Below are 20,560 nucleotides of genomic sequence, written 5' to 3' on the forward strand. Positions count from 1 at the left end.
GGATTTACCTCTGTCATTGCCAATCTAATCCAATTGAGTTCTCGATTAGCATTCAAGTACTTCAGGGAGGCTGGCATTTAGGGCAGAATCCTATTAACTGATTCCCATCAAACTGCTCTCTGTCTCTCTCTCTCTCTCTCCTAGTGATTGGCTTAAGCATGGACATGGAGAACAATCTGGCCAGAGAAGTAGTTAGGAAGGAAAATTCTCAAAAATTCTCTGGCCTAGAGAATGAGTGGGGAATGAAGAGTGGCTATTGAGGAAGTTCTCTTCATTGTCAACGCAAGACTTAAAAATGAAATGGGCAGTGGTGTGCCAGGGCTGGGGGTGGGAGGCATTATGTTGTGATTGAGAGCAAAGAGATAAGCAGAAGGAATGATGGGAACCAAGTCTATGATGTCACCAACCACCCAGCCAACCAAGCAATGGAGCAGCGTGTAAGCCAGATGGCTTGGGTTTTTTCTATTACTTAAGGTCACTAAATACCCCTGTGACCTGGAAAATTGTGTTGCATGGAGCCATTCTCAACTCTCTCTGTGAGTCCTTCCTGAAAAAGGTATTAGTTTCCTGTTGGTGTTGCATAATTTCCCAAACTCTTAAGTGGCTTAAACAAAAAAGCACATTCATTCTCTTGCCACTCAGGAGAGCTGAAGTTTATAAATCCAGTTGTTGGCAGAACCATCAACAAGTCCTTCTGGAAACTTTTACTTTGCCCTATTTGCCTTTTTTTTCAGGCAGAAAATAATTTATTGGGGAGAGAGAAAACTGCTGGCCCACATGATATGGAGACATGTGGGGTAAGAAGAGAAAAAGAAGGAGAGGAAGAGTGGAAGTGAGAGAAGAAGAGGAAGCAAAGAAGAGAGGAAAAGAAGAGGGAAAGAGAAGAAAGAGGGTAACAAGTATAGGGAAGACTAAGAAAGGGCTCTATTTGCCTTCTTAAGGCCTCTACACTTTCTTCTCTTATGGGAACCCTTGTGATCGATTGCATTAGACTCAACCAGACAATCCAATATAATCTCTCAAAATCCTAACGACTCAATCTAGTATCTCCCTGACCAGAAGTGATAGACATAGCCCCCTCCTGTTCCACGGAGGCTGGTGTTGTCGGTGGCATCCTCTAGGGTAACAGCGCGCATGGGTCTCAGCTGGATATAGCCCATTTGTATTTCCCACCAACCAATTATGGAGGCTTTGCTTGGGCCTAGTGTAAGTTCCTTAAAGGAAAGAGTTGCTGAGGGCCAGAGAAAGATGGGGCTGTGCTTGAAGAATGAACTAGCTACTTCAAAGTCTAGAGAAATGGAGGCCAGGTGTGTCCTCTGTAGCAGGGGAGCTGAAAAAGATGCTGCTGCCAGAGGCCTACCAGATGATTTCGATGGGGTTCAGATTTTCCTTAGGAACTCACAGCTTCTGAGGATCCTTGTGGACGTCAGAGCCCTAGCAACGCCGAATAGATCCATATGCCTGGGTGTCTTAACATGGTTGAACACATTCTAAAACCAATAGGCCACCGATCTGTTTCTCATCCATTCTGGATAGTTGGTTAGATTTGTGTTGCAGAGAATTCAGAACTGCGGGATCAGCTATTTTTTCCTCCTTTATGCTAAATGCCAGGCTGAAGAACTTCACATGTGAATCCCAAGTGTACTTTTCACACCCCAACCCAGAATGCACCTCTGCTTGACCTTTGCCTTAGGTGGGAAGCAGGGTCATCCTGACAGTAAAATGAGGGATTGGGACCAGTTGCTAAGGCCCTGCGGCTCTCGAACATCACAGTGTATTTTAAAGAAAGGAATATGGAAAAAAAAAGTTTTAGAGTCAGAAACAATGAGGCCAAGAATTCCAGAAATTCCCATCATTGCTTCCAACCCCAGAATAGACATGGAGGGAGAATGGACTAAGTTGGATTGAGCAACCATCTCCCACACCCACCTGAGTGAGTCATGTTGCTCTGTGTTATGTCTCTGAACAACTATGCCTTCTACTGTCTCCACCTTGCTCCCTCTTTCCACTCCTGCCCACTTCCAGCCACCTTTAAAGAAGCTCCATCCTTGGGGAAATGTTCCAGCCTCGCCAGGAGAGGCAGATCTGCGACCCGGGCCATGAGGAACACAGCAACACCAACCTTGCTTGGGAGGGCAAAGCTAGCCATCCTTTTGTTCATCTAGATTTGCAAAAGTTCCTACAGAATGGCACACTTCCGAAGCATGCTCTGCCTACTAGCTGGAAGAAGAGCTAAAGAGAAAATGACCACCTTCCTTACAGTTTAAGCTGAGTGGATGCTGACAATTTCCACTTATCACCAAAGCTGGTACCAGCTTTCCTACCTGGCTGTCATTCTGGATTCTTGTGAAATTGCCCTACCACAGTAGGCCTCTTCTTTCACATGAGCTTACAAAAATCCCTACTACAAGGGAAGCTGTGGCACATGTCTGAGAGAGGCTTGTAACTAGGGGAAAATGAGAATGTGGCTTGCGAAGCTTAGGCTCACAGGCTCGTGTTGGGTATAGAATCTCCTCCTGTCTGGTGCTCATCCACTCCAGCCTTCGCCCTCAGCAGCAGGGTCTTCAGCAGACCACACATGGGATTAGTGTGGGCAGCCACTCAGCAAATGATACACAACCCTGATGCTCAGGGGACCAAAGAGGTGGCTCCAAGGCATCGTCTTGGCATTTGTCAGCGTCATGGTTGGCAATCCATCCCGGGATTATCTGTCAGTTGTGCTGAGTGTCTGTGCCAAGGGCGGCTTGGGAGACCACTGAGGATTCCCCAGAGCTGTAGGGTCTGACTCATCCAGTGTCTGCCCAGGGTGATGACAGATTGAGTCTGATTTTAGAGAACAGCAAATAGCACAAACAAGAGACAAGTCTACTAGATGCTTGGGAAATTTTCAACACCATGCTCGTTTATGTTCAGCTCCTTTACTACACTCAGTAAAGTAGCAGCTAGAAAACCACAGGCTCCTCTGAGTCCTTGGAGAAAGAAGGTGGTGCGAAGGGATAGCTGGCTTATCACCAAGCCAAGATTACGTGGGAGCAGGAACACACACGTCCACAGCAGGACGCTCAGTCATGGGCGCTGAGAGGCAGCTGCTCTGCAGATCTGAAAGGCGCTGATATTAGCTATCAGGGATCAGCTATCAGGCCCCAGAATTTGGCCCCTAGAAGGCCATTTTGTCCATACTGGCTGTTGGCTAAGGACATTGGATAATATACTTGGAAGGTGTAGAATTCATTCAGGATATAAAGGCCTAAAGAAATTCTTATTTTAACCAAGAAATTGCAAGGTCTCTTGATCTGGCAGTATTCATCATCATAAGCAAAAGCAACGAACTCTGGTGCCACAGAGGGAACTTGAACAACACATTGGGAAGCTCCCATTTGCTCTGCCTCAGGGTCCCTTTGACTCTCTAATAGTGGGCACTGAGTGCTGGCTGGAAGCAGAGCCTTCCCAGAACCTACTGCCATGAGTGTGATTGCTCATCCCTGGGATAGCCACTTACCTCAACTCTGCCAAAGGGGCTGGAAAAGTCAGTGCCAGACACTTCTTTTTTTTTTTTTTTTTTTTTTTTTTTGCCAGTCCTGGGGCTTGGACTCAGGGCCTGAGCACTGTCCCTGGCTTCTTCTTGCTCAAGGCTAGCACTCTGCCACTTGAGCCACAGCGCCACTTCTGGCCATTTTCTGTATATGTGGTGCTGGGGAATCGAACCCAGGGCCTCATGTATATGAGGCAGGCACTCTTGCCACTAGGCCATATCCCCAACCCCTGTGCCAGACACTTCTGGATTCTAAAGTAAGGGCTGGGACTTGAACCCAGGTCTGTTTGGCTTTATAGTCTTCCCACAATGCAATCCTGCTTTTAATTTTTTTTCCTCTTAGAATAGCTGAACCAAGTTGAAATATTCAAGAGGAATTTATTTACGTAGTCATTTTTTGTACCAGTCCTGGAACTTAAACTCAGGGCAAGAGCACTGTCTTTCAGCTTTTGTGCTCCAATCCAACACTCTACCGCTAGAGTCACAACTCCACTTCCAGCTTTTTGGTGGTTAACTGGAGATAAGGGTCTCCTGGACTTTCCTGCTGTGGCTGGTTTCGAATCATGATCTTCAGATGTTAGCCTGGGTAGCTAGGATCACAAGTGTGAGCCACAGATGACCAGGTTTCAAGACGAATTTTATTAAACTAAGGGTAATAGATTAAACAAACTAACAGTAAAAATCAGTCAAGTGTATGAGGCACAGGTTATGTTTTGTTTGGGCTATACTGGAGTTTGAACTTAAGACCTCATACTTGCTTTGCCCTTCTTTGTTTTAGTCATTTTTCCGAGGCTAGTGTGGGCTACGTAGGGAAACCTTATCTTAAAAAAAAAAAAAGTCTGATACAGTTGATATCCATGTGGGAAAGGACTATAGACTAAATGTTTCAGTTAACCTAAATTTATATGCTGAAATCCTAATTCCCAATGTTGATGATGTTGTTGGAATGTAGGTCTTGGGAAGTGACTAGGTAATGAACCCTCATGAATGGGATTAGTGTCCTTATAAAAAGAGGTGGGAGAAAGTGTGCACCTTTCCTCTATGCCCTCTCCCTGCTAGAAGGGTACAGAGAGAAGATGACTGTTTATTCACCAAGGAGCAGGTCCTTATGAAACACCAGATCTGCAGCAGACCCAGCCTCCAGAACTGTGAGAAGTGTGTATCAGTTGTTGGGTAATCGGTTATAGCAGTCTAAAGTAAGACAGAAAGAAAACTGATATCCTTCCTGACTTTTTTTTCCCAGTTCTGAGACTTGAACTCAGAGCCTGAGCACTGTCCCTGGCTTCTTTTGCTTCAGGCTAGCACTCTACCACTTGAGCCACAGCATCACTTCTGGATTTTTCTGTTTATGTGGTACTGAGGAATCAAACCTAGGGCTTCATACATTTTAGGCAAGCACTCTACCACTAAGCCACATTCCCAGCCCCTGAGTTTTTTTGGTCACTCTAGGGTTTGAATTCAGGGGCTGGGGATATGGCCTAGTGGCAAGAGTGCCTGCCTCATATACATGAGGCCCTGGGTTCGATTCCCCAGCACCACATATACAGAAAATGGCCAGAAGTGGCGCTGTGGCTCAAGTGGCAGAGTGCTAGCCTTGAGCAAAAAGAAGCCAGGGACAGTGCTCAGGCCCTGAGTCAAAGCCCAGGACTGGCAAAAAAAAAAAAAAAGAAGGTCTAGGGTTTGAATTCAGGTCCTAGAACTTGCTAGGCAAGCACTCTACCACTTGAACCATGCCCTCAGCCTCTCACTTTTAGATGAACAAATACTAGGTAGATATAAAATTTAAGCTTACAAGGGTTCAGAGAACTTAAAAAAATAGTAGTAAGGAAGGCCTAAGTATTATGTAAAAGTCAGAAGCTATGGAAAATATGAATAAATGCAACAAAATACAAATAAAATAATTCTGCATAGTAATCAAAAACCCACTGTAAACAAAGTCAAAAGACAAACAACTGGGCAAAATACTTGGAGCAGAAATTAAATTACTGAATATAAAAATGTGGTCTCTTGAATCAGTTAAAAAAAGATTAGTCATCAATGAGAAAAATGACAAAAGAAGAATAATGTATAGAAAAGGAAATATAAACAATTTATAAAGATCTCCAGATTGTCAGTTCCACACAAATATACTCAGCTCTGCTCAGGTTGTAGCTTGGAGATGTTTTACTTTTCTTCAGAGATGGGAATGGATTTTCTTTGGATTATGTCTTTCTAAATCCATAAAGTGACCAAATACTATATGCAACATTAATAGTGAAAGAACAAACTGGGAAAACACTTGTAGTATAAATGATTATGGATTCATATTATGAAGATATTTATTCCTCAACTGTAAAATATTATAAGTTCAATCTTGCATATGATTTTAATTTTTATATTAAGTAGTGTACAAAGATGTTCCAAGTCCAATAGTCTGGTTATGAGTACAATGCATCTTGATCGATGTCATCCCTTCCACCATTCTCTCCCATTTGGCTCTCTGTGTTTTGCTGCCCATAATCATCCACTGTGTTTCGTTATTACTGAAAATGATTACCCCTCTGTGGTGAGAAGCCCAGTGATCTAATACAATAGCTCTGCCACAGAGGCTTGCTTCCCAGTCTCCCTCATGGGGCTCTGCCATTGTTAAGTGGCTAGCCTCCTTACTACTTGATTTTGGTTCTGGAAGTGTTATACATTGCTGGTGCTGTGAGCTGAGTGGGGCTGGCTTCCCTCCTGGGCCCACAGGCCAGAGCCATGTGTAGAGTCTCTGCAGTGGCCTGCTGGGCAAGAGTGTCTTCCTGTTGCCATTCACCAGGAAGAAGCATGAGGTGCAGCAGCCCCGGTGTGCCATGGTGTTGATGTCTTGGCTACCTGCTGAGGACTTGACAGAGTGGGTAAACAGAAGCCATTGTATCCTACTTTAACAGAGCCACTGACATGGAATCTTGATGCCTTCCCCTTTGCATGGCATGTGAGCTTGAAGAGCAAGCATGAGGGAGAGTCACATGTCTTGGTGTCATGTTGTCATGTTGGCTCAGTTTTGAGTTCTGTCAATGATTGCAGAAGAGTCAGCCCAGGGTCATTGTATCTGCCAAAGCCTCATACCACCTGGCTGTCCTTTTCCAGAAAGAATCTACTCTTTGTTTGGAGCTAATTCCCAACATACTTGGATCAAAGGCCCTCCACTGTTTACACTTTCTAAGATGTTGAGCATCTTAACTCTTTCTGGCTGCCCTTCTGGAGCCAGCCAATTCTTAAGGATAACAAAAGGATCAGGTTCAGACCTGCCTTTGAGAAGCAACCTAACCAGCTTGGAACCATTTCTCCTCTCTCAGTTTTATATACCCCAGGAAACAATATTTATTAAACTCACTCATCCCAGGCCAGGATACCAGGCAGCTAAACACCACCCTTAATAGCCCCAAGCGGGCTGGGGATATGGCCTAGTGGCAACAGTGCTCGCCTTGTATAGACGAGGTCCTGGGTTCAATTCCCCAGCACCCCATATACAGAAAAGGGCCAGAAGTGGCGCTGTGGCTCAAGTGGCAGAGTGCTAGCCTTGAGCAAAAAGAAGCCAGGGACAGTGCTCAGGCCCTGAGTCCAAAGCCCAGGACTGGCCAAAAAAAAAACCAACCAACCAAACAAACAAACAAAAAACCCTTATAGCCCCAAGCCCGCAGGAGTATTAAATGAGTCAATCTTACACTGCCTTGCCTCGCTTGAAAAGACACAGTGCCCAGGCCCAAGAGTGCTCTCACCACACTGCTGCTTTCTGTTTCTCATAAGGCCTAGCCCTGCCCTGTGGCTCTCTGGGGCCAGGAAATACAATGAACTGTGTTTTCCCAAGTCTCTTCTGCCGCCATGCCTGACTGACCAGCACCTGAGAGAACACAGGGCAGGAAGTTGGAACATATTGCTCACTCTGTGCCTTGGGCCCACGACTGTTCCCTTTTGGAGTCTTCCTGTCTCTCTCCAGCCCCAAGTTGTTGGATGACCCATTCATGATCCCCTCTATCCAGTTCAACCTAATCCCACCCCATCCTGGGAGGATGATGGAGGTTACATCATTATAGTATATAATATATGCATAATATTATACTACATATGTGTGTACATAAAGGACAGGCTATGAATTCTGTTGTGAATATAAACCCTTCTTGGCCCAACTTGGGTGTCATATAGTAATAATGATGACAGTAAGTCCCCTCCGCACCAGAGGTGAGACTTAAGAGGAAACACTGAATAAGGACAGAAAACTCATTCTGTTGCGGTATGGGTTTTGCTAAGCAAAGGTCTTAATTGGGATTTGTCTCTAGGCTCCTAATTGGGTACCTGAATTTGTGTGTGTGTGTGTGTGACAGAGAGAGAGAGAGAGAGGGAAGAGAGGTGAGAGAGATGAGAGAGACAAAGAGAAATGCACAACTCTCTATGACATTGTCAATTTAGTTAGATAATGAGGATTCTTGCTTTCATCCTGTTTATCTTTGTGCTTAAAAACTTTTTGTGTGAGTCAGTATATCTTGTCATATAACTCAGGTTGTCCTTGAACTCTGTGGTCTCTTGTTTCTGCCTCCCAAATGTTGGGATTACAGGCATGACTACCATACCTGACCAAGGAGTGGTTACTGTTTTTAAGAAAGCTATTTTACCTGCCCTCCATCCTACCTAACCTAATGGAGTAAAATGCTGGAGGGTCAAGAAAATGTGCTTGCTGGAAACTGTGCTTGCTCTTTCAGACTGCATTCCCAGTGTTGGGGCCCAACCTGTCTTCAGAGCTTGCGTGGGGGGCCTTTTTCCTGGATCAGTCCTCCCAAGAGGGACTTTTCCTTATGTGTGTATGCATTCTAGAGCCAGAGCATAACTGCGGATGGCCGCTCTGCAGCGATGCCAGAGGTACGCATATGCAAGGATGTATTGGCTGCCAGGTGACAAGGCTGGAAGCCGCAAGTGCCACTGACAACCTTACATGGATCAGCACACGTTTTTTCTATCCTAGGCACATGGAGTGGCTCGTCACTTTTCCACTACTTGCTCCAGAGTAGTTGCTTAAAAGCAGCTTGGATTCTGGGGATATTTTTCCACCGGAATTGCTCAATTGCTCAATAATGAGCATTGCTATTGCGACTAGCTAGATGATCTCCTGGCATGTGGGATCGACGGCAGTTTGTAGGGAAGACTCACGTGGGGATCTATGGTCGACAAGGTCATAGTTGACAGTTTGGCTCTGTCTGTCAACAAATGAGGAAATTACAAGACACAGGAAAATGTTCACCAAATTTTCCATTGCACATTAGGCTAAGGCTCTTTTCCTGAGTCCCTCCTCCTTCCCTCTCTCCCTCCAGTTTCTCTCCTTGATGTTGGGGATAGAACCCAGGCCTTGTGCTTACTAAGCAAGCATTCTACCACTGAACTACATCAATGAACTCACACTTCTCCAGAAGGAGCTGAGTCTCATCTGAATATGGAGAAGGGCTGTACCCTAAGCCACTGGGTCCAAGCAGGGCCTCATGGCTCTCCTAGGTGCATGGCCAGTGAGTGGGGGCTTAGCAGTAACACTCCTACTTCCAAAGTGTTAAGAGCTGGTGGCTTTGGTTGATATATTGGATATGGGTTTTTAGTTCTGCCCTTGGGATAGTTGGAGATTTTTGAGGTGTTTGGTCACTTTCACCTAATTTCACAAATATAAATGATGACTTTCTTGGTTCCAATGAGATGTCTATGCTTGTTGCTACTTTTGTGGTTCCCACTTTTTCCTCTATAATTATATGTTTGTTGTCTGCCTTTCCCAGGTCCCTGTCTGTACAATCTACTTGCTGTGGCTCTAGGGACTGGCTACGCAATATCTTGCTGTATAGCTGGAAGGATGGGCTTATTGTTATGCAGATTTGTGGGGCAAGGTGAATGTTCCAGGAACCAGGTGACTTTGTGTGAAGACAGGGGTGGGCCAGCTGGAGCTGGGCAGGTGCAGGGAGGGGTGAGAGGCCCAGGTCTGAGGATGGGGGCCAGAAGGAGGGCTCAGGTGGTGCTGTAGAAATGTCTAGAAGCAAGAGGTAGCTGCTTCAGTATTCAATCCTCACTTCTGGTGTGTGTGTGTGTGTGTGTGTGTGTGTGTGTGTGTGTGTGTGTGTGTGTGTGTGTGTGTGTGTGTGTGTGTGTGTGTGTGTGTGTGTGGTCAAAGTTTGGGATTTCTTGGTTCTCCTCAGAGGATGGAGAGAAGGTGCACCCAGCTTCTCTCCCCATTGCCTTGCTAAGGGATGCTTTCTCCCGGGGCTTGAGCCGTGGGTGATGGCCACAGACAGGGCACAGAGAAAGCACCAGTTATTTCCAGTCAGTGTGAACTCTCACATTTACATTTTTGCCAAGCTGAAAATAACAATAATATAAACTCCACTTAGTTGTTGCCCTGCCCTTCTGAGAAGGGACAGAAGAAAACAGCACAGCCCAACTCAGAGCACAATGCCCCCTCTGTTCACAGACACGGGCTTCTGTTCTATCCCTAGGGCCTCATGATGGCAATGGAATGAGCTGGGTGGGGGACGTGTGGTCTACCGGCTCTTCTCAAGCTGGCCTTGTTCACCATCGTGGGAGAGGGGGAACCCAACGCCACCAACCCTGTGGGAACCTGGGCCCTGAATGCCTTCCCTGTGCAGGAGGGTCAGTGCCTTTCCCCCCTGCCTGGGGCACCCTGGTCAAGGGGAGACTTCAACCCCCCAGCTCAGAGCAAATCCTGGAGTCCTGTCCTTCATAATGGCTTTTTTTTTTCTCACTGTGTTGCTCAGAATGCAGAAAAGGTTAAGATTTTCATGCTCATCTTTAGGAGATCTGCTGCTGCCCATCAGCCACAGCAGAGAGATGATTATAGAAACTATGGAGTAGGTCGTTCTTCTTTTGCCTGGCCTGCTCTTGGCTCAGTGCTCTGCACTTCACTTGCTAGAGTGACCACTTCTTTGTACAGGTACTGGTGCAGTAGCTGGGAAGGGGTGGCCAGCCCCTCGGCAGGCTCTGTGGCCTCAGTATTACCATTGTGACCTCCAAGAGCAAAGCATCATGGTGGCCATTTCCAACAGTAACTCAGGTTAGCCTACTTTCCTCCTGACAATCATTGCCCTGCAGACCTTTCCCAGGCTCCCAGAATCTGTGGGCTCAAGGAGGACATCTTACCTTCTCATTGGAGAGTAAAGCAACATCAGGGTCAACTGCAACATGAGCAGAAATGAGAGACGCAAGGCCCTCTTCTAGATGAGTCTGAGTGCTTGGCCAGATGAGAATCATTCCACAGGTGTTACAGCTTCCCATGCAAGGTGGGCATCCTGAGAAATGTTTGGCTTCTCGTAGGAATAAAAAAATGACTGGAATTTCCATTCAAGGCCTGTCAATTGGCCAAGCACCAGGGGCTCATGCCTGTAATCCTAGCTACTTAGGAGGTTGAAGTCTGAGGAGTATGGTGCAAAATCAGCCTGGGCAAGGAAAATCCATGAGGCTTTTATTTCCATTAACCACCAAAAAGCTAGAAGTAAACTTGTGGCTCAAGTGGTAGAGTGTCAGACCTGAGCATGAAAAGCTAAAGGATAGTGTTCAAGCCCCAGTACTGGCACATGCAAAAGAAGTACAGGGGGAATATACGCTTGCTAGTTTGACATTCCTTTTGGAGTAGTCTGTTAGGCAGCAAAACATCACTGAAAAAGCCTGCATATCTATTCCTTGGACACTTTCTGTGGTCCATACCTAAAAGAAAAAAAGGAAATGTCTTCCTTCCTGTCACCCTCAAGGTTTCCTGGGAGACCTACACAGCGAGGGAGAGGCTGAGGCCTGAGGCCTTCCCTGAGCTGCTATGAGGACAGTGAGAAGGAGTCACTCAGCAGCCATGGAGTGATGTCGGGGATCTCTCTCTCTCTCTTTGGGTCTGGTCAAAGGAGGCGTTCAGGGGCAGGCCAGGGGGACAGGAGGAAGAGTACAGCCCTGCCAGGTCAGCATCTACCCTCATCTCCATTGCATCCCTTGACAGACCTGTGCAGAAACAGGCTGAGTGGTAAACAATGGCCCCAGAGATGCAAGGACAGCCAGGGCAGAGTCATGGTTGGATGGAGATGGGCCTGACAGCAATGCTGGGCCCCAGTCCTCATGCCCTAGTCCCCCAGACCACAAGGAACGGGTTGCTTTGCCTCAGACACCTGGGGGGTCCTCTTTCTGCAGTCACAAACAGCCTGCACACAGGTCTGCCACCAGGCATGCCGCATGCTAACCATACCCAAGAAGCATGCGTCTCTGTCTCTTCTTTCTCCTTGCAGCTTCCCTTCATCATGTTATGTGGGTTGCTCTTCACAAAGGTGTCTGGGGAGTTGGATGACCAAGGAGGGGTCACGACCATTGAAGGATTGGAAGGGCTTCTGAACAATAGATGACTGTGTGTCTGTGGGCCTGAAGGAGGAGAGCAGGACCCCTACAATTTGGCCTCCAGTGTTTGAAACTGAAATTGGACCTGGCATGGGACACCCAGCTCCCCTTCTCGCTATTTTTCTTTCTCCTCCCTCTTCCTCCCCACCCCACCCCACCCCCTTCCTGGCTGTCAGAGTCTGCATGTGCCCAGGCTGGTGTGTGCCCAGGGCAGTCAGAGCTCTGGGGCTTGGTGGAGCTTTGGGACAGGGGTGCCCTGCTGGGTGAAATCCCTTGGGGCAGCCTCGAAGCTTGAGATGGGTGCACTGCAGCCCAGGACACAGCCCTGCACAGGAGGGGAGGTGTATTGGGATTAATCAGTTACTCTCTCCTGTGATGCCACAGATCAGGTAGCCTGTAGATTTAGGCATCCAAGAACCACTTCTAAGCCACACAAACACTTCTAGCCAAGGTTGGTCTCCAGCGAAGGTGGATGGAGCTGATGTGGTTGGGGATAAATGGTTCTTCTGCTTCTCCCGAGCCTGCTGTGGCCACAGGGGGCTCAGACATGTGAGCATTACCTGGCAGAGGTAGCATTTCATTTGCATTGAGGAAGTGGAGGTAGATAAGGCTTCCTTACAGTGGGGAGACATCACTGAAAATGAACCACTGTGCTGTGGTTCAAGTGGTAGAACGCTAGCCTTGAACTGAAGAGCTCAGGGACAGTGCCCAGGCCCAGAGTTCAAGCCCCACGACCGACAAAAACAAAACAAAACAAACAAACAAACAAAAAAAACAGAAAGAAAAATCCCATGTGCTATAGAACAACGACTATACTGGAAAAAGTGAGCAGACACATTTCAAAATTCTGGAAATAAAGATTTTTTCAGAAATCTGTGACGCATTTATTGAAGAATAATGTATGAATTTCAGTCAAAATTATGAGCTTTATGCTGATTTAACGCTCCCTACTTCAAACAGCAAGTTTAATAAGGTAAAAGATACAAGGTCATTATACAAAAAAGAAATCTATACCTATACAGGAACATTGAGCGATCTGAAAATGAAACTATGAATTATTTTAAAATAGATTCTGGCTGGGTGAAAGTGGCACAGGCTTGTAATCCTAGCTACTTTGGAGGTAGAAATCAGGAGAATTGCAGTTTCTGGTCTGCCTGGACATCCCTGTGAGATACCATGTCAATAGCTAAATATGGTGGCACATGTTGATGCCATAATGGGAAGTGTAAATAGGTAAGTAGGTCCAAGACAGCCCGAGACCCTATTAAAAAGTAAACACCCCGTTTTGTCCCCCTTTTAACCATTTTTAATTGGTTTCATTATTTTATTTTCATTTGTGCATATAAAAGACTTTAATCATAATTATGCTCCCATTATCCCAACTTTCACCCTTTCCACTCCTACTTTTGCCCTTCAATAGTTTCCATTCTGTACTGAGCTCTTTCTCCCTCCCCCAGAGTCTACATATAAGACAGAACACATGATACTTGTCTTTCTTGGTCTGATTTATTTCCCTTATCATGATAATACTTGTTCCATACATTTTCCTGCAAATGAGATAATGTCAATCTTCTTTATGGCTGAACAACATTTAATTGTTAACATATGCCATATTTTCAGTATTCATTTATTGGTTTATGAGTAGTTTCTGTAGTTCAATTCTGAATAGTGTTTCTATAGAAATGTGTAAAGGGATCTGCAACTTTCAGTCCTTGAGATATGTGCTGGGGAGTGGTATGGTAGTATGGTATGGAAGTTCTAGTTTTGGCTTCTTTTTTTTTTTTTTTTGCCAGTCCTGGGCTTTGGACTCAGGGTCTGAGCACTGTCCCTGGCTTCTTCTTCTTCTCCTTCTTCTTCTCCTTCTTCTTCTTCTTCTTCTTCTTCTTCTTCTTCTTCTTCTTCTTCTTCTTCTTCTTCTTCTTCTTCTTCTTCTTCTTCTTCTTCTTCTTTTGCTCAAGGCTAGCAGTCTGCCACGAGCTACAGTGCCACTTCTGGCCGTTTTCTATATATGTGGTGCTGGGGAACCGAATCCAGGGCTTCATGTATACGAGGCAAGCACTCTTGCCACTAGGCCACATTCCCAGCCTAGTTTTGGCTTCTTGAGAAACCTCTACGATGATGTCTGTATTAGTTGTACTAATTAATTTTTCCACCAGAAGTATCTAAGTGTTCCCCTCCGGGGGATGTTTGGAATTCACCATGTCTCCTCCATTTCCCTGTGTGGTCAGAGCTGGTGTCAGCCTAGGTGGCTGCCCTGGAGGCTCTGAGAAGGCTGCTTAGAAATTCTTGTTTGAGAAGGACATGCTAAACAGAGTAGATTTTCTCTTTTCCAATTCATCTATCCTGACCAAACACTAGTCAGTTATCTATCCATCCATCATCCATTCACTTACCCATCCATCTCTCCTTCCATCCACCCACCCACCCATCCATCCACTACCCACTCCCCACCCATCCATCCACCTATCCATCCACCAACCCACCCATCCATCCTCTACCTACCATCCACCCATTCACCTAACCATTCATCCACCTATCCGGTCCTCTATCCATCCATCCAACAACTGCTCATTCATTCCATTTTACTAATCTGTGTTGCACCAAGCTCTCAAGCAACTTACTAGAAAGCAGGGATTTTCCTGTGTTGAGGAATATGGATCAAGTAATTTTTCCCCTTATGAAATTTCCTGTAGTGATTCTTGAACCTGGGGGTGGTAGCGTGTAGAAACATTGGACCACCATAATGGCCAGAAAGGCAATCTCAGGCAGCCTCACAAAGACTGTGATGATTCTGATACTCTACTAATTTCTTTCTTTATTTCTGCCACAGAGCAAGCCATTTGAACTAAGCATCCTGTAAGCATGAAAGCTCCTTCCCGAGTGCTCCTCTGTGGGGCACAGGCCTTTCATTGCCAACCTAACTTGTAATCTTGGGAAAAGAATGTTTTCAGCTCATTTTCAAGGAGAAAAAATGCAAGCAAAACTAAACAGCTACATCATGAAGTTGCTCCGAGCATGAGGCTTGCTCTGTTGAACTGTTATTACTCTGGGCACTGGGCAGGTCTGAGCTGCCTGGAAATCTCCATCTCTCCCCCGCCAGTAATGACGGGTCAGCTAGCTCTGAGAAGAAGGCTGCTTGGAAATTCTTGCCTGATCAGTGGCCTCTGAGGAGGGACACCCCTGGGAATATGCTGAAATCACACTTTTGTGCAAATTGCTTCCTTGGAGATTCCCTCAGTCAGTCCTCTTGGTTCATCTAAATCTTGTCTGTCTTTTAGAGCCAGCCCAAGTTCTCCCTCCCCGGACTACAGTGTCTGCTTATCCTAGAGCTATTCACTCATCAAAAATGTATCCACCTCTTTTCCAGGGTCAGGCCAAAGTCAATCGACACTTGACCTCTGTGTTTCTTCTCCCCTACCCTCAGTAAAGAAGGAAGATATGGAAACCATATGAGACCGTGTGTTAAATACCTGTGATGACTGGGCACCATGACCATAGAGGCGGTGTTCAATATGGTTCTATTTTTATCACACTCTGGTGTGTCCCCACTTTCCAATGAACAGTCGTATCAGGAAGGGTCTTGCTGTGCTTTCAAGGTCCCTCGGAAACTCATGTTGCATTTCCTTGTCATTGTATCAGTATTAAGAACTGGGACCTTTACCAGGCGATTAGCACGAGGGTGGATGAGTGAGGGTGGATGAGTGCTGTGCTGATGGGCAGGGTTTGCTTATCATGGAAGTGGGCTGGTTAGGGAAGGGGGAGATGGCCTTTTCTGCACTCTCACACATGCAGACACGCTCTTGCCCTTCTGCCTTCTGCCATGGGTTAATGCAAAGCAGGCCCCCACCAGGTGCCAGAAGCTTGATCTTGGACGTCCTGAACTGTGAGCAAATACATTTCTGCTGTTTTATAACTTACAGGTGTGGACCACTATGCACAGCTTATTGATTGAGTTGGGGATCTCATTAACTTTCTCCTTGGGCTAGCCTCAAATTGTAATCCTTCCAATTTCTGCCTCTTGAGTAGATTATAGTGTGAATCACTATGTGAGCCCTCTTCTTTTCTCCCCCTCCTTTCCTTCTTCCTCTTCTTTTTTAAAATTCCACGTTTTATTGTCAAGGTGATATACATAGGGCTTACAGTTACATATGTAAGATAGAGAGTATATTTCTTGTCAAACTTGTTACCTCCTCCTTCATTTTTCTCCCATCTCCCCACCCCGCCTCACCCTCCCCTGAGTTGTGCAGTTGGTTTACAGCATACTATTTTGTAAGTATTGCTGTTGCATTGGTTCACCTTTTATCCTGTCTCACCATTTTGATGTCCCCCCACCCCCCCGATATTCACTTCTTGAAGACAGTTGATCTTTTTAGTGCTAAGGATATAGTAGTTATCTTAAACAAATTGTCACAATACTGCTTCTTTGTAAAGGCTGGATTGCAGATACTTCAAAGGATGTCCTTGTAGAGGGGGCTATGTTGAAGTAGATTCCATCCTCAATAGCTAAAAGGATTAGTTTTTCATGTAACAGTTTCATGCCAGTCTCATTCTATTTTTACCAGTATGGTCCTTGGGAATTCTATGGCTTCTTCCACAAGAATCGCCACATGGCTTGTTAGGTCATCGAATGGGGCCACAGGTTGGGTCTGACTTCCTCATGGGAAGACAGTGGCTTCCAGTAGGGGCATAAGGTCGTTTCTGCAGGCCCAGAGCATATGGGAGGAGGAGTTCTCCTGGCAAACTAATCTGGAGGGCTCAATAGCTGTGTGCATAAGATTATATAAAATGATGCTTACTGAAATGAGCTCCAAGAAATGGAAGAGTTTTTTTATTATACTGTTTTCAATTCCTTCTCTTTTCTTCTTTCCCTTTTTCCTTGATTTATTCCCTTCTGTTGCTGTTTTTGATTTCTCTACCCTTTGTCTTGTATATGTTTATCAGATTTGGGGAGGGGTAGGGGAAATCACAGAAGCAGTGGGTCTTATTTGTGTATCTGTCTTTGGGGGGACAAAGGGGGCACAGAAATGGTGGGACACAGAGAGAACACTTGCAGCAATGGTGCTCACTGGACACTATGTTGAAACTGAACCGAGCAACTTATGGGTGGGAATGAGAGGGCAAACCGGGAGTGAGGGAAGGGTTGACATTGTCCAGAAAGAAATGTACTCATTACCTGACTTACAAAACAGTAACCCCTCTACACCACCTATATAATCACATTTTAAAAAAATCAACTACAAAAACCCACAAAACTTCAATCCCTGGGGGGAGGGGAGGATGCCCCTCACTGTGAGCCCAGGTTCCCTGCCTTCATGTTGCATCCTAGGCCTAAACCTCTGCTTGCTGGATGGTCCAGGTGGCTAGCACCACACCCAGGCCCTCTGCTTCCTCACTCCAACCACAGCCCCAGTGTCTGAGGACCTCCAATCTACCTCAGCTGGTGGGCAGAGGGAAGCATGTGAATGGAAGAGTTCAAACCAAGATGTGCACGAGGGACAGCTGCACAGGGCAGTTGGTATTAGGAGGGAGCCGGCCTTCTGCAGAGAAACAGCCCTGTGAGGCCAGACTTCAGATGTCAGGGGCAAGGTGCCAGACCAGCTGTGCGGGGCTGAACTGCAGCCAAAGGACTGAATGTCTGCTTTCAGGCCGTTTGTGAAGTTGCTTTAGTTCTCTGCCTCTGCTGCAGTATCTTCACCAAAGGTCACACGGAGAAGAGATTCTTTAGTTCTGACATCTACATTTAATATTAACTCCAGCCTCAATGTATGCGCATGCATATTTTATTAGCCCCCCCTAAATAGTTGTTCAAAAGCAATGGGGTTCTGAAGGTAACTTTTCAAATCTACATCCGTACTTGATCCACTGCATAATAAATAAGTTTATTATCTAACTCCTGTGCCTATCCACTAGTCCTTCTTGTCCAAACTTGCTTGCTTGTTAAGTGGAGGTAAGAGTCTTGGGGATTTTCCTGCCTGGACTGGCTTTGAATGCAGTCCTCAGACCTCAGCTTCCCTGGTAGCTAGGATCATGGGACTGAGACATTGGCACCTGGCTCACCTCTTTGTATTTGTGCCTAACTCCCTGTACCCTGCATGGGTTCCTGGGTGCTCCAGCAACCTTGAGCTCTGTAGGAACCATCCTTGGGTGGTGAGGCCACTCAACAAGGCTGGCTGACAAGGCTGCTGGCCCAGTTTTGCAAGGTAATTTCCTCCAGTCCTGTGCAGAAGTCCTCTTAACTAGCTCAGTATTTTCAGGGCTGACTATCATATCATTCATAAAACTTTTGGGGGGTATGTAGATTTTGGGGCCTGAACTCAGGGCATGGGCACTGTCCTTGACCTTTCTAGGTCAAAGCTAGCGCTCTATCACTTGAACCATGCCTTTACTTGTAGCTTTTTAGTGGTTAATTAGAGATGAGTTTTATGGACTTTCCTGCCCAGGCTGGCTTTGAACTGCAATCCTCAGCTCTCCACTTTCTGAATAGCTAGAATGACAGGCATGACCCATTGGCACCCAGCTGGTCATAAAACGTTTATAAATGGACCAACTTGCTGGAATGAGGAAATGGTTGGTCTCGTTAAATTAACACCAGAGTTTATTAATATAAGTGTGTTGCATGTGAAAAATTCAACTTTAATATGCTGAGTAAATATACGTATTTCTCTTTGTGTTTCAGTGAGAGATGGATTCCTCCATGCACTCTGAACAGGTTCAAGGTCAGGTGTTTTGCTGTATTTGGGCCTCACTAGAAGGAAGGCTGCTTTAGGATGTTCAGAAAGGTTCCTTCCCTTCTCTAGTCAACTACAGCTCTGTCACGAATGCTTCAGTGCTCTGCGTACCTTGAATAACTCCTCACATTCTCAACTCCTCTGCAGTTGCATCCACACCCCTGGAATCTGGTTTATTGACACACACTCTGTTCCTTCAGGGAGATGACTGGTTGAGAGAGGGGAGACTCAAGTAGGGGAGAGAGAACTGTACCAGGGGGCTCATGTCTCCTTGATGAGATTTCTGAGAGCCGGACATGCCATTCTTGCCACCCTCTGGACTCAAACCACTTTAAGAGTGTTCTACTTTGCTCTGAGTGGCCAAATACCAGAAACACTACTCAAAGTTAAAATTATGTAACTCTGGCATTCCAGTGCCAACGTGCTCAGCCAAGCAAGAACACATGCGGTCTCTTTTGAAGGTAAGAGCCCAGATAACGCTCAGGCTCCAGAGTGTCAGATCATTCTCACCTGGAGGTTTGCTTGGCAAGCATACACACACACACACACACACACACACACACACACACACACACACACACACACACACACACACACACACACACACACACACACACACACACACACACAGCATTGGTCAGTTCCTGCTCAAAGTTCAGCTCTTGGCCTACAGTAGTTTTCCAATTCCTGATGCTTTTATCCTTACTGTGCAGATAAAGAATTTAATTTGAAGGCAGTAAAGTAGAAAAGTATGAGACGGTAAACAGCAATCTTATAAAATGTCTGTGTATCTGTACAGCTGTTGAGGGAAAGCTTCTTTTGTCTAATTCTAATGATGATTCTGTAACTTTTAGGATTCATCTTTGGCCACTCACACTCCTTATACAGCCACGAAGTCCTCTGAGGCCTGAGAGCTATCATTTCTAAAATGTGTATAGGGCTCTAGACGCAAAAGTCACACTGAGTCAGGACCATGCTGTCTACCATACTAGCACTCTGGAGGCAGAGGGCTGGAAGATCGAGGCCAGCCTGGTCTACAAAGCAAGCTCCTGTTTCAAAAAAGAAACAAAAAAGGTACATGGGGTCTTAGGAGTTCCGAGAGCAAAAATAACACCATAGTACAAGACTTCAGAATTAGGAATCTCTTTCTCCAGCCATATTAAGTCATAAATTTAACTTGAGACTCAGAAGTGACTAGCTCAAGTACACACAGGTAGTCAGTAGCTGAGAAAAGTCTAGAACTTTCTTCAGAGTAATTCTAGGTTTGTCAGTTCTCACTATCCATTATGTCAGTTCTCACTGTCCATTATGGGGTAGTACTTTTGCCACAGAAAACTTTAAGAGGGGAGAAATAGAGGCAATGTAGAACTTATGGTACAACCTTGAGAAGAAATTGAAATTTTCATCTAGAGGATTTTTAAATGTTTACTTTTGTGCTGGTATTGGGGTTCGAATTCGGGGCTTTGAGTTCCCACTCAGCTTTTTTTTCTGTTCACAGCTGGAGTTCTACCACTTGAGCCATGCCTCCTCTTCTGAACTTTTGCTGGTTAAATATAAAAGTCTCCAAAATGGAACTGTGGCTCAAGAGGTAAAACATTAGCCTTGAGCATGAAAGTATAGGGACAGCAACCAGGCCCTGAGTTCAGGTCCCAGGACCAATACACACACACACACATACACACACACACACACACACACACACACACACACACACACACACACACACACACACCACGTCTCAAAGATTTGCCTGCTGAGACTAGCTTTGAACATTGATCCTCAGATCTCAGCCCCCTGAGTAGTTGAAAGTAGAGACAGATGAGACTCTGGTTCTTGGCTCATCTGAGTATTTTACCTTTAAAACTATATACATCCAGGTGCCAGTGGCTCACACCTGTAATCCTAACTATGGGTCGAAGGTGGA

The sequence above is a fragment of the Perognathus longimembris genome, chromosome 3 (genome assembly GCF_023159225.1).
Source record: "Perognathus longimembris pacificus isolate PPM17 chromosome 3, ASM2315922v1, whole genome shotgun sequence".
NCBI lineage: Eukaryota > Metazoa > Chordata > Mammalia > Rodentia > Heteromyidae > Perognathus > Perognathus longimembris.